Below are 14,916 nucleotides of genomic sequence, written 5' to 3' on the forward strand. Positions count from 1 at the left end.
TTGTAGCACTTTACTCCATTTATGCTCTATTCAAAAGCTCTGTCTCCCGCAGGAGCCAGACAGAGATCACAATGGCGGCACAGCCCCAGGAAGTCGCGCATTAAAATGACACAGCGTTTTTTCTGCTACTGTTGCCAAATCAGGAAATCTCTCTACAGCATGCCACCAACAAACGGCAAAAATCTGTGTTAAACTCTCTCTCCCTTATTTTTAAGCCTTCTCAGGTTTTTTAAGTGGGTTTAGTCCATCACGTGGGGCGCCAACTGAAGTAGTGGGGGCGACGGGGTTGCGTTCCCAGCACCCCGGCCGCCTGCTTGGCTAGCTTATGCCCCAAAATAATTACACAGACACTGTATTCTTTTAAGCACTGCTTGGCCCTTTAGCTCTAGCACTTACAGGCTAATTCTCACATCCCAATCAACCCATCTCTAATAATCTGTGAGAACCGGTCTTACCGGGAAGATTCTAGCCTAGTCCATCCTGGGTCGGAGCTTCATGCCCGGAGCGGGGCATGGCGTCTCTCTCAGGCGTCTGCTCCCGAGAGAGCTGTGGAGTCTCTGACCTCACTTCCTCTTCCTCCCAGCATTTTGTTCTGTTTACTCCTCCCACCTATCCTCTAGCCAATAAAATGGGCCAGGGCAGTGCCTTTATTAGCCAATGACCTTCCTCCATCAACAGAGGGCTGATATCCAAAATATACAAAGAACTCAAGAAATTGGTCATCAAAAGAACAAATAATCCACTAAAAAATGGAGTACAGACCTAAACAGAGAACTGTCAATAGGGGAATCTAAAATGACTGAAAGACATTTAAGGAAATGTTCAATATCTTTAGTCATCAGAGAAATGCAAATCAAAACAACTCTGAGATTCCATCTTATGCCTGTAAGAATGGCCAAGATAAAAAACACTGATGACAACTTATGCTGGAGAAGATGTGGGGTAAAATGAACACTCCTCCATTGCTGGTGGGAGTGCAAACTGATATAGCTGCTTTGGAAATCCGTATGGTGATTTTTCAGAAAATTAGGAAACAACCTACCACAAGACCCAGCAATACCACTTTAGGGAATATACCAAAAGAATGCTCAATCATTCCTCAAGGACATGTGCTCAACTATGTTCATAGAAGCATTATTTGTCATAGTCAGAACGTGGAAACAACCTAGATGCAACCTAGATTGAAGAATGGATAAAGAAAATCTGGTACAAAATGATGGAATCTTGAAATTTGTAGGAAAATGGATGGATCTAGAAAAAACATATTGAGGTCACCCAGACTCAGTGAGTAAAATATAATATGTATTCACTTATATGTGGCTTTTAGACATAAATCAAAGGACCCTAAAGAAACATACATGAATCTACACAGGAAGGTGAAAGAGATAGGATCTCCTGAGTAAATTGGGAGTGTGGGGTTCATAGGAGAAGGTAGAAGGGGAGAGAGGAGGAAGAGATGGAGCAGAGAAAATGTATAGCTCAATAAAAACAATAAAATGGAGTGTTGCAACAGTGGTGAATTATTATCATATTTATGTAAGGAATATTCTTGTATATTTGAATTTCATTTATCATATAAAAAGAATAATGTTTATTATTTTGTCTTGCATTCTATTTTCTCCACGTGCTAAGTGCTGAGATTGTAGGCATGGCCCACCAGCCTTGACTAAGAGGATTTGGGGGGTGGGTTCTATTGCTTTTTAAATTGATCAATTTGTTTTTTAAAATTTCATTTTACATTCCAACCACAGTTCTCCCTCCCACCTCTGCTCACACTCCCCATGCCTCCCCACAGCAGCGCACATCTCTTCTACTCCTCCTAAGGGTAAGGGCACATTAATTTGGGACGGGACCAAGTCCCTCTTCCCTGCATTAAGGATAGCATCACATCTCAACACAGAGAATGGGCACCAACAAACAAGGCTGAGCACCAAGGATAGATCCTGATCCCACTGCCAGTATTACCTCAGATAGTCCAAACTTCACAACTATCTCTCCACATACAGAAGGCACATCTGAGTCCATCAATTACTGGAGAAGCCTCTATAATGATAGTTGGGGTAGTCACCAATCTGATAATAGGGGAAGGCCGCTTCAGGAACCCTCTCCACTACTGCTAGGAATCTTAGCTGGGCTCATCCTTGTGGATTCATGGGAATTTCCCTAGCACCAGGTTTCTCCCTAAAACCATAGTGACTCTCTCTATCAAGTTCCCTCTTTCATTGCTTTCCCACTCCATTCTCTATGACCATCCTGTTCCCTCATGTTCTCCTTCCCCATTGCCTCTCCTTCACCACGGCCTCACCCCCAGTTTACCCAGGGGATTTCATCTAATTCCCCTTCCCAGGGCGATCCATGCATCCCTCCTTGGGGCTTCCTTGTTACCTAGCTTCTCTGGAGCTCTGGATGGCAGCCTGGTTACCCTTTGATTTACATCTAATATCCACTTAGAAGTGAGTACATACCATGTTTGTCTTTCTGAATCGAGGTTACCTCACTCAGAATTTTTTTTCCAGTACCATCCAATAACCTGCTAATTTCATAATACACTTATTATATAAGTGTACAGCATTTTCTTTATCCCTTATTCTATTGTGAGACATCTAGGTTGTTTCTAATTTTGGGCTATTGGGAATAGAGTGGCAATGAACATGGAATAGCTATTATCCTTCTGGTAGGTTGAAGTGTCCTTGGGGTATATGCCCCAAGTGCTATATGTGGAATATGAGGTAGTTTGAGTCCCATCTGGAGTACAAGTATTGAAGAGATCAGGATACAAGGAACCTATCTAAACACAATAAAAACAATTTACAGCAAGCCAACAGCCAGCATCAAATTACACGGAGAGAAGCTCAAAGTGATTCCACTAAAATTAGGAAGAAGACAAGGATGTCCACTCTCTCCATATCTTTTCAATATAGGATTTGAAGACCTAGCTAGAGCAATAAGACAACAAAAGGAGTTCAAGGGATACAAATTGGAAAGGGAGAAAAGTTAAACTTTTATTATTTGGAGATGAAATATAAGTGATCACAAAAACTGTACCAGAGAACTCCTACAGGTGATACACATCTTCAGTAATGTGGCAGGATGCAAGATCAACTCAAAACAATCAGTAGCCATCCTATATACAAGTGACTTGATTGGTTGAGGGGGAGAGAAATGGGAAGCTGTGGCGGGGAGGAGGCAGAAATCTTTAATAAATAAATTAATTAATTAAAAAAGAAATCAGAGACATCACTTTTTGCAAAAGCCACAAATATAAATTCTCTTGGGGTAACTATAACTAAACAATTGAAACACCTGTATGAGAAGAACTTTAAGTCTCTAAAGTGATGTGGGAGAGTCTTCTGTTTTGTCTTGATTTCATTGGTTAAAGAAAGAAACTGCCCTGGCCCTTTAATAGGACAGGAAATTAGGTAGGCGGAGTAACAGAACAGAATGCTGGGAGAAAGAAGCCAAGTCAGGCAGTTGCCATAGCTGTGCTCTCCAACATGGATGCAGGTTAAGATCTTACCGGTAAGCTACCACCTTGTGGTGGTACACAGATTATTAGAAATGGATTAATCTAGATGTGAGAGTTAGGCAATAAGAGCCTAGAGCTAATGGGCCAAGCAGTATTTAAAAGAATACAATTTCCATGTAATTATTTGGGGTGTAAATCTAGCCATGTGGGCAGCCGGGTGCTGGGGAGGCAGCCCACCGCTCACTCCATATTACAGAGTGGTGCCCTACAACATTAAAGAAAGAAACTGAAGAAGATATCAGAAAATGGAAAGATCTCCCACACTCATGGATGCTCTTGCATAGGTAGGACCAACATAATATAAATGGCAATCTTACCAAAAACATTCTAGAGATTCAAAGAAATACCCATCAAAATCCAAACACAATTGCTCACAGACTTATAGAAAAATATTCAACTTCATATGGAAAAACAAAAAATCCTCAGAATAATTAAAACAATCCTGTACAATAAAAGAACTTCCAGAGGCATCACCATCCCTGACATAAAACTTCACCATAGAGCTAAAGTAATAAAAGACAATTTGGTAGGCATAAAATCAGACACATGGACCAATGGAATCAAATAAAGATGCTGACATTAATTCACACACCTGTGAACACCTGATTTTTGACAAGGAAGTCAAAATATACAATGGAAAATGGAAGTATCTTTAACAAATGGTGCTGGATAAATGGTGTCAACATGTAAAAGATTACAAATAGATCTAAATCTTCAGCCATACACAAAACTCAAGTCCCAATGTATCAATGACCTCAACATAAATCCAGTTGCTCTGAACCTGATAGAGGAGAAGGTGGGAAGTATCCTTGAACACATTGGCACAGGAGACCGCTTCATAAATATAACAGGAGTAGCACAGACACTGAGAACAACAACCAATAAAAGAGACCTCCTGAAACTGAAAAGCTTCTGTAAGGCAAAGGACATAGTCAATAAGACTAAATGACATCCTTCAGAATGGAAAAAGGTCTTTACCAATCCCACATCTGACAGAGGACTGATCCCCAAAATATATAAAGAACTGAAGAAACGAGGCTCAAAATACCCCAATTTAAAAATGGGGTATAGAGCTAAACAGATAATTCTCAACAGGACAATCTCAAATTGCCAAAAGAAATTTAAGGAATTGCTGAACATCCTTAATCAACAAGGAAACATAAATTAAAATGACTCTAGGATACCATCTTACACCTGTCAGAATGACTAAGATAAAATTATGAGGACAGCTTATGTTGAAGAGGATATGGAGTTAGGGGAACACTCCTCCACTGCTGGTGGGAGTGAAAACCTATACAGCCACTTTGGAAATCAGTATGGTGGTTTCTCAGAGTGGGAATCAGTCTACCTCAAGACCCAGCTATACAACTTTTGGGCATTTGTTGTTGTTCGGTTTTCAAATGTTGCTTGACTGCTTAGTCAATGTTTTGGAGAAAAATCTTGCAGTTTTCTGTCATAGGTGGATGGCCTATCTTAGACATTCCTCTGAAAAGACTTACCTTATATTCCACAGTCCTACTGTTTATCCCTAGCTATGTCTTCACGGTAGATCCTACACTCACTGCTATAATGCAAAAATTCCTGAGAGGAGATAGTTTATTTCCAAAAGTGAGTTCTGCCAATTGTCTGAGTCCCCACCTAGGTCATCTTAGTTCTGTTTCTCAGTTGGTAGCCTTCTAAGGAAGGACTTTTGCTTTGAGTGAAAGCGAGGAGAGAAGGGAGGCCTTTCCTGTGTGCAGGGACAGTTGTACAGCAAGGTTATGTTAGAAGCATGAAATCATGATAGTTATCCTGATACTTTTCTTATTTTCGCCCTGTGTTTAAAAGACACATTTTTCTTTAAATATATTCTGATTAGAGTTTCCTCTCCCTTTAACCTCCCCAGTTTCTCCCCTCCTCCCATAACATCCAGATCCACCTCCATTCTGATTCTTATTAGAAAACAATAAGTTCCTAAGAGATAAAAAATAACAAAATTAATTAGAATAAGATAAAATGCAACTATCACATAGAAGTGTCCTTGTGGTAGGGTAAAGTGTCCTTGGAGTATATAACGAGTGTGCTTTATTTGGAATTTAAGGTAGATTGATTACCATATGGAGTACAAATCCATCTAAATCAACTCACAGAAACTCAAAGAGACCAAAGCAGCAAGCATGAGGCAGGCATGGGTCTGCACCAGGTCTTCAATGTATATATTATCTCTTTCAGTATTTTAGGAGAACTTTTATTTGTATTTTTTTGGGGCTGTTGAGTGTGTGAAGAAGTGCGTCTCTGATTCTTGGGTCTTCTTGTGGGCTCTTTTACTCCTGTTCATTTGTCTCATCCAATTTCAATTTGATAATTGTGATTTAAAGTCTTATTCTAATTTATTTTGTTGCACTTTGCTGTTATCTCTTAGAAGCATATTATTATCTACTGAGAGATAGAAACAGAATGGATCCTGAAAGAAGGGAAGGTAGAGCAGAACTGGGAGGAGTAGAGGGAAGGAAAATTATAATCAGGATAGATTACGGGGAAAATCTATTATGAATGAAATTGAAAGGATGATTCCCAGAAAGAAAGATAACACAAAAGGGTCATGGCTCACAGAGATACACTGACTCATATTTTATTACTTCTAGGTCATTTGGGTATCAGTACTTATCCACCAACATCTCAAACCTAGACCACAGTCAGTACTGAGATGTTATTGCTTCTTCCCTTGCCCTCATTTACCTTTTGTTTCCATCCCTCCATCCCTCTCTTTTTGCTTTTGTCTTCACTTAATTTAGGTAGCTCTCGGTCTACCACACTAGCTCACCTGTTTGCCATTACTCCTTGTCTTTATCTAGAAGTTATATATTAAAGGCCTGTTTTAATATCATTCTTTGTAGTATTCCAATAATTGTTGAGGTTAAGCAATGTCTTATGTGGACTCAGTCTTCTATAGTCTGGCATCTTCTCAGGTACTCTTTATTAATTTTTTCCAGTTGAAACCTGGGAGGAGTGAGAATATGAGCAGAGGTCAAGACCATGATGAAGACACCCACTGAAATAGTTGTGAGTTCACCAACTCTGGCCAGACAAGGAAGGAACCAGCATAGGACCAAGATGGACCTTCTGAATGTGGGTGACAGTTTATGGCTGGGGCAGAGTGCAGGGCCACTGGCTGTGACACCAGGATTTATCCCTGCTGCTGGTGCTGACTTTTTGGAAACCATTGTCTTTGGATGGATACCTTGCTCAGCCTGGATATAGTGGGGGAGGCCTTGCTTCTTCCTCTGGGCAATGTGCCTTACCCTCTCTGAGGAGTGGATGAAGGTGGGCTGGGAGGGGGGGTAAGTGGAGGGAATGGGCTGAGGAGAGGGAATAGAAACTTGGATAAGCATGTAAATGAAAAAAAAGATAGATTGCTTTCTTTCTAAAAAATACTCACTTTTCTCACTCATCTGAACATACATACAATATTTATTTAATGATTTTGTATATTGAGACATATACTAGATGATGTGTGAAAAGGAGGACATATTTCAGAAAACCTCTCATTTTTGAAACTTACAAAGCGTGCGGTGAGATACATAAACGTGCAGAAAGTGACAGTACCTTAGGGTTTTATGAACCAATAGCTACCGCACATTTAGTTATTGCCATAAATGGAGTGATGGACAGTATTGGCAACGTTAAGAAACAAAATGAGCAGCCTGACCAAGATTATAAAAACTGCCTTTCAAGCCCTGAAACTAATTAGTGCTTTAAAAGAGGAAGAAGGTATGCTAGAGAGGGTTTCAGGAAGCTACTCATACTCTCAGATATGACCGCATATCAGCAACATATAATTATTAATTCCGCATGATACTGGCATGTTGAACCACCTGCAAGGTAAAGTTGAAGTAAAATTGATGGGACTGAGTACTTCAAAGTATCATTCATTGTTAGGTTACTTTGCTTTAAAGAGCATAAGGTTTGTTGTTATTTTTGTTGTTGTTATTATTTTTATTGTTATTATTTTTCCTTTGATTGAAAATAGATTGTTTTCTCATGCAACAAATGTCCCAAGAATCCTATCAAAGCACTAAACTCAACCTGGAATCCAGGATGCTCAAAGGACCTGATGCAGACCCTTGCAGAGACTCTGAACGTTGGCTCGGTTCCTCTGACTTCACAAGGGCTTTGATGAAGCTGTTATCAGGTGTGGGGATGTAGCTCAGAGGTAGAACACGTGTTTTGCATATGTGAGGCCCCGGGTTCGATCCCCGGCATCTCCAAAGCAGTTCTTTTAACCTTTGACTGTTCTTTTTCAGGATGTTTCTGTACAAGGTGTCCCAGACTTTAAATTCCCGTGATGAGGTCATATATGCATAGCTAATTATTGGAATGAAATTGCTCGTTTGTCACCGTGACAGCAATGTTCATCTTTGTGACGACATTTCCATAGATACCACCATGGTCTGGTGAGTACAATGTGGTCGGGCTTTTAGGGATATGCTTTGTTCACAGAGCGGAAAAAAAAGAAAAGCTCTGCATTCGTAGTGGGGACAGTTTCTCTAATGGGTATGCTTTCTTGGGTGAAAACAAGGGTGAAGAGTTCTTCCTTTGAGAGGAAGTAAGGGAGGGCTGGGCGGAGCCATTCCTGGTTACTAAGGGGGAGGCAGCATTGCGGTTGTCATAGAAACCGGGGTCATTATGGCGACTCTTTTCAAATGGCGACCGGACGATGTCCTGGAAAGGAGCATTCAGTTCCTGGTGTTTGGACTGAGTTGAGCTTATGGATTCCCGGAGGTGAGCACCAGAATCTTTCTGAGGGTTGGGAGGCAGATGCAGGGATTCCAGACCCAAGTAGGACCACTCCTACCTCGGGGTTTGCAGCCTGTGTTTCTCCGGAAGGAGAGAGACTTGGGACCATTCTGCCTCCTCCTGTGCTGTTCTGTACAGGGCTGTGCTGGAGCCATTGTCCAGGAGGGGAATTGTGGGAGAGTGAACAGGAGGGAGATGAGGCCAAATGAGCACTCTGTGATCCCGACTTCCTACTCTGTGCTTGAGATTGTTCGCCCATGGATCGGTGAGATGTAAGAGATAAGTGAGATGGCAGGGCTGTCTTTCCAAGTTGCAGTCAGTCAGATCTCTGGGCAAACAGAAAAGAAAGCAATTGTTTTCTCTTTGAACAGTTTTAATATTATTTGAATGAGTTAATATTCAGCTATTTATTCCCAGCTTTATTTACCACTGGATGACCAGCGAGTACCTTCCTCTCCACTACCCCCTTCTTCCCCAGACCTGTCTGTACATGTCCCTCTCTGTGAAAAGGCCATGAGATTGCTAGCCCATAGGACCGGTGAGATTTAAGAGGGAAAGCCTAAATGCTAGTCAATAATTACCCTACATGTCTCAGATGAGTGGTAAAAGACTCACTTGGTTAGAGGATTTTCTTTTTAGTAATCTGCGGTTTTGTTTGGATTTGAGACAGCATTTCACTGTGTCCTACCCTGGCTCAGAACTCTCAGTGATTCTCCTGCCTTGGCTGCCTCGTGAAGGGGTTGCAGGTGTGGGACACTTTGTGCTTGGCACCGGTCTGGCATTTTAATTTCCATTTCCTTGGGCCCGCCCTGCCAGGTGGCCCTGATCTCTCCTCAGAATCCCTAAGACACTGCTTATGGCCTTAATATCTCTAATGAATCTCTATAAAGGGGGCAATCCTATCAACACCCCCTTGAAAAGCACACCTGAAATATTTCACGGGTCTCAATGACTACTTTCTGACTGACATATGAGGTTTTCCGTATGTTTCATAGAAATGCTTTATCAGATATATGTATTTCTAACTTTTCTCCTAGCCTCAGACTTATCATCTCAATTCTCATCCATGTCTTTGGAAGAGCAGGAGATTTTCAATTGTAAGATCCCACCTTCTCTAGTTCTTCAATTACGGTTTTTATTCGGTGTCTTGTCTGCGAAATCTTTTCCTGGAACCCAGTGACAGGGATTTTCTTCTTGTTTTCTGTTGGACATTTATAGGCTGATTTTTATATTTTTACATCTCTAATTTATTTTGAATGGTCTTCACATATGATACGATGTAGGTCCTAGTTTATATTTGTGGGTTTGGATATACACTTGCCTCAGCATTGCTTCCTGAAAGGCCATCTTTCTGCATCAAATTGCCTTGTTTATTTGTGAAACATCAGTTCTCCAATAATCCAATCATGGTACATATGCCAGTAATCCCAGTGCCTGGGAGGCTGCAGCAGGAGTATGGTCAGTTCTTCTCAGCACACACTACACGCACTACACACAAGCTTGATGCCAGCATCAGACACAGGAAAAATGTTGACTCGATATAGGCAGTGGTCTGCAAATGTGTGGATGTGAGCGTGGAATGTTGGTTTTGGACTTTTTCTTGCCAACTTTGATTCAATAGCATGCTGGTCCAATTACTGTAGGTTCACACAGAGGTCTCCTATCAGGCAATGCTGTTCTCTAACATTTGTCTGTTTCTAAGGTTTACACAAGCTATATATTTAGTCTACAATGTTTAGAGTTATCCACTCAATTTTTAAAAAGAATAAGTGCTATTTTATTGTTAGTGCATCGAATCTGTAGCTCAGTTTTGAATCAACAGACATCTTACTAATAATGAATTGTTTGAGCCGTGAACATAGTTGTCCTTCATTAAGACAGGTTGTCTCCAATTCAGCAATGTTTGGAAATCTCTCGGCCTATCAGCACTATGGATCTATCTGTCGGGATAATGCACAAATATTTGTACTTTTTGATTCATCTATAACTGCTATTATTTTTTAAACAAATTGATACGTATTGTTTTTTCTGTGAACAAATTATTAAATCTTCTGTAAACTGTCAGGAAACAAGTGTCAATGAAACTTACAAAGGATATTTTTTGTTGCAAGCATGGATTATTTCATGATGCAAACTATATTTGATGTGTAATGCAGCATGTCCCTATTTTCGTATCGGCATTTACAGGTTATTATTGACAGTCTGAAACAAATGAGAGAAATGTCCCAGAGACAAGTCCATGGCCATCGTCACAGGAATCTCATTCAGACCACATAATTTAGTAGCTCTCACCATCCTGTGTGTGGTCAGAGATGAATCTGTTGTAATGTGGTTGTACCCCTTGAGCTCTCAGTAAACACCAGGGAGCTAGGAGAGTGAGAATGAGGTGTCGTGTGTGTGTGTGTGTGTGTGTGTGTGTGTGTGTGTGTGTACAGGAATTCCTTGGCAGAGGCTGGTCTGCAAAGCCTGGTTGATTGACTCTTAGACCTGCAGTGATATGGAGATGGTGGAAGTCGCAGTCCCAGGGCCTAATTACAATTTCCTTTGTGTTCTCTTGAGCCCATGAGTAGCCACTCCTTGGGCCCCCTGTGTTGGACTTACCTAACACCTTGTCACTAACAGATGACGTTGGACCTGACATTTAAAATATCAGAATATGTCTCCTTATCAAAGCTTTAAGTCTCTACCAGTCAAACGACTGCGTGTCATCACATAGCAGCTAGTGCCTGTAGCTGTGGTTTCTCTGCTTTACCATAATAGTCTACTTAATATTATCACCCATGTACTTAAAGAGAGTCTATAGTTTCTTCATTCTATTATTATAAAAACTTCATGAAACTGTTTCCACATTGTAACATGTAATTTGTACTAACATAAACCTGTCTCACTCATGTTTACTCACAGATATTTGACTCCAGAATGAACTCTCCTCTTCCTTTGAGGTGAGAGCTGTGTGTTTACATTGACATTTGTTAGTGTGTGTTGTGTATATGCTCATGCTTGTGCAGATATGTCCCTGGATATATATTGTGAAAGTTAGTTAATCACTTACTGCTGTGATAGGTTATGTGTTATAATTCTCCTGGTCCTCTTCAATGATGACCTGGTGTGTAGTATACTGCTTACTTATCTCCATATTTCTTTACTCATGTGCTGACCTATATCAGTATGGCTCAACACCCATTTTCCCAAACTGTTCTCCTCTCTATTGCCGTTCTCTATTTCCATGCTCCATTTGTCCCAATATTGGCCAGAGGAATCCATTTAAGATGGCATCAGTGTTCATCTGGTGCCTCTGGAGAATTTCCTGGGTCTAAGCATTGCGCTGTCTGAGCCCCTGTGTGGAAAGGAAGTAATGATGCCCACCTCAAAGAATAATTTTCAGGGCCTGAATGGAGAGAAAACAAAACCTGTGTATTTATGTGGTTGGCGGATTTCCCTTGCCCCCTTTGTGCTGCCCATGGAAGGCTGTGGCATGAAAGTAGGGGCCTGAGTGCACACAGAGAGGGGGAGTTCTTGCCACGGGAATGGGAAATGCACAAGCTCACATTCCCAGTATGTGTCTGCAGTCACAGTTATCACTGTATATGCCCAGGGTGGTGAGATGACCTGGGAGGAGGAAAAACATCATTGTGTACCTTCCATTGATGTCGTCTGCACAGACAAGGCACCATCATTCCATCCCCTGGGATTTATGTGCTTCCTCATCCTGGTTTCCTCTACTTCATGAGTTTTCTTTTCCCTTCTGCTGCCTTCTAGTGTAAAGTAAAGGGTTTAATCTTTGCAACCCAGAAGCAGGAGTTTTAAGGAAGAACCCAGTGTGCTGTGATGTCTGCCAGACTGAGCAGAACGTTGGGACATTAAGGGTGAGTTAGTTCCCTTACCCATCCTTAACCATTCAATATGATAACAATACCTCATGTTCTGTTCATTAGCAGCTCTTTGAGGTTAAATGTGATCCCATGTGCCTAAATGCCTTGTCATCTCAGTTGGATGGAAGGATCAAGGCACTGTGAAGTGAGTATGTTACATCAGCTATCCCAGATCTCTCTGGTCGGTGTTAGTGCTACTCAGATATCGTGATTGCCTTCAAGTCTAACCCTATTTGATGTTACTGCAATTATAGTTCCTTCACAATCACCATTGTAAGAACAGAATCTACAGTACATTTACTCTGTGTCTATAGAGGACCACATCACATCACTTATACTTTTTGCTTCAAACATCACACAGAACTGAGAGCTATTAAAAGGAAAAGGAAACGTATATATTTTAATCATATTCTGCATTGATATTCTTCTTCTTTCTTCCAGATATTTCTGTTTCCTCTAAGATTTGTTTGTTTTAGAAACTTCCTTTAGCCCTTTTTAGCAGCATGTCTCATATTGATAAACAATTACGTTTACTTTTGATGATGGTTTTTTATCCCCAAGATAATCCAGCAGAATAATTTATGTAGACATAGAGATTCAGGTTTGATAATTGCTTTTATTCAGCACTATAATAAATAGTGTGCTTTATCCCTTGGACTGCATGCCTCATTATAATTACGTGGCTCTCTTTTTGTCTACCAGAAACAGAATTCCTTCAACATGATCTCAAGGTTTTTTCTTTTTTCTTTTCTGAAGTTTGACTATATCAATCATTTCATGTATCTTGGGTTCATATGCTTCCTGGTTTACTCAACATTGTTTTAGAAATAGATTTTTTCCTTTGTGCTTTCATCTACAAGTTGTTGCATCTTCTGTTTTCATGGCCCACATATTTCACTGCCCTCTCTTTTCCTTCCTCTTTTAAGCTCCTGTTCGTCTCCTCATGGTCTGTTTTCTAGTTTTATGACCTGCAAGCATGACCACACACAGCCACACTCACAAACGAATTCAACTCTAGATTCGATATCTGAGAGAAAACTTGGGTCTTTTATCCTTACTTAGTCTGCATTGTTTTACAGACCTTCTGGAAAACTTGGGTCTTCTCCTACATTAATAGATGCATAGAGGTCACCATTCTTGGAATATTTTTGTCTTTTCTGCTAAGCCGTGGTTTCTATTGCTGTGAAAGAGGCCTTTCAGTGCATCAGTGCCTAGATACATATGTGCCTCCCAAAACCAGTTTGTGATGATTGGTTCTCTCCTTCCACCTCATGGGTCTTGGGAATTGAACTCAGCAGGCAGGCATAAGTATATGTGCCTTTCTTTTACCAATTGAACTACCTGCAAATTGCAACATTTTAATCCATACATGCATTTGTGTACAAATTTAACAGTCTCATGTGGAGTTAGTGTTGGCGAATGTTCCATATTCATCTGGAGAGTGGGTAGGTTGTCTTCTATCAAGTTTCAGAAGTCCATAGAGCTACAGGAAAATTAGCTTTCATAAATCTTTTCAATGTATTATTTCCCATATGATTATTGTTGCATCGAAAACAGTGTGTTCCAATCTACTATTGTTCCTGAGCTTTTCCTTATCCATTGCATTACTCAGATCTCACTAAAGCAGTGGTTCTCAGTCTTCCCAATGTTGTGATCCTTTAATCCGGTTTGTCATATTGTGGTGACCTACGACTACAAAATTATTTAATTGCTACTCATAACTGTAATTTTGCTATTTTTATGGACCACAATGTAAATATCTGTGTTTATTTATAGTCTTATCTGATCCCTGTGAAAGGAGTCAAACTCAAAGGTTGAGAACCACTGATCTAAAGGAATATAATTGGTAGAATGTGCCTCCCAAAACCAACAATGGCTCTGTCTGGCAGAAAAGCCATAAATGGTAGTTGTTCAGTCAACAAGACTGGATGTCTTAGCAGTCCCAGTTTGGCACTGGAGATCTAGAGGATTCTTAGGGACCTGCTACTTTTCTTCAGTCACTATTGGAGTCACAAAAATGTAGGTTCTAACTCCAACAAAGGGATGCCTCAGAAGCAGGGTAGATGACATTGCTGATAAGAATGAGAGCAAGCAAAAATAAAAGCTTTCCTCTTCCACGTCCTTTGATGTGGACTTCCAACAGAGATGATGATTAGGGTGAATATTCTCACCTCACATGATCCAATCAAGAAAATCTCTCACAGGAGAGTCCAGATACTTGAGTTTTAGTTGATTTCAGATATAGTCTTAGTGACAACCAAGATTAGCCATCACATTCCTCAAAAAAATGCCACATTATTGGTATATTTCTTGAAAAAGTAACATTTTGCCACTAAAGTTGAGCCCATAGAATTATTGTGGGTTTCAAAAATATCTCTTAATTGCATATTCTTTTAAGCATTTCTCAAATATCAGAATTTTTATCTCAGGTTACCTTTTATTTGTAATTGGCTATTATTTTTTGTTCATTTCTAAGTGTTCAGTGTAACATTTAAGGGATATGTGCTTAAAAGTCAGTATTTTAAGATTTTATCTTTTTTTCTGTCAATTATGTTTTATTTTATTTTATTTTTTATTTTTTATTGAAAAAAATTTCCGCCTCCTCCCTGCCTCCCATTTCCCTCTACCTCCTCCCACTCCTCTCCCCCTCCACCCACTCCTCTCCCCCTCCCTCTCCAGTCTGAAGAGCAGTCAGTGTTCCCTGCCCTGTGGAAAGTCCAAAGTCCTCCCCCCTCCATCCTG

The 14,916-nt window shown here is 40.5% G+C and overlaps 1 long non-coding RNA gene across 1 annotated transcript; it reads left to right on the plus strand.

The window, feature by feature from the left end:
- Positions 1-8,258: 8,258 nt before the first annotated feature.
- On the plus strand, positions 8,259-14,912 carry LOC121437245. Its single transcript, XR_005972938.1, has 4 exons — positions 8,259-8,287; positions 11,207-11,244; positions 12,062-12,168; positions 14,854-14,912. It is a non-coding gene; the product is annotated as an uncharacterized LOC121437245 (long non-coding RNA).
- Positions 14,913-14,916: the final 4 nt, after the last annotated feature.

This window comes from Microtus oregoni, unplaced genomic scaffold (assembly GCF_018167655.1).
Source record: "Microtus oregoni isolate MIOR12 unplaced genomic scaffold, Mior012 000050F_ref0000143, whole genome shotgun sequence".
Lineage (NCBI taxonomy): Eukaryota > Metazoa > Chordata > Mammalia > Rodentia > Cricetidae > Microtus > Microtus oregoni.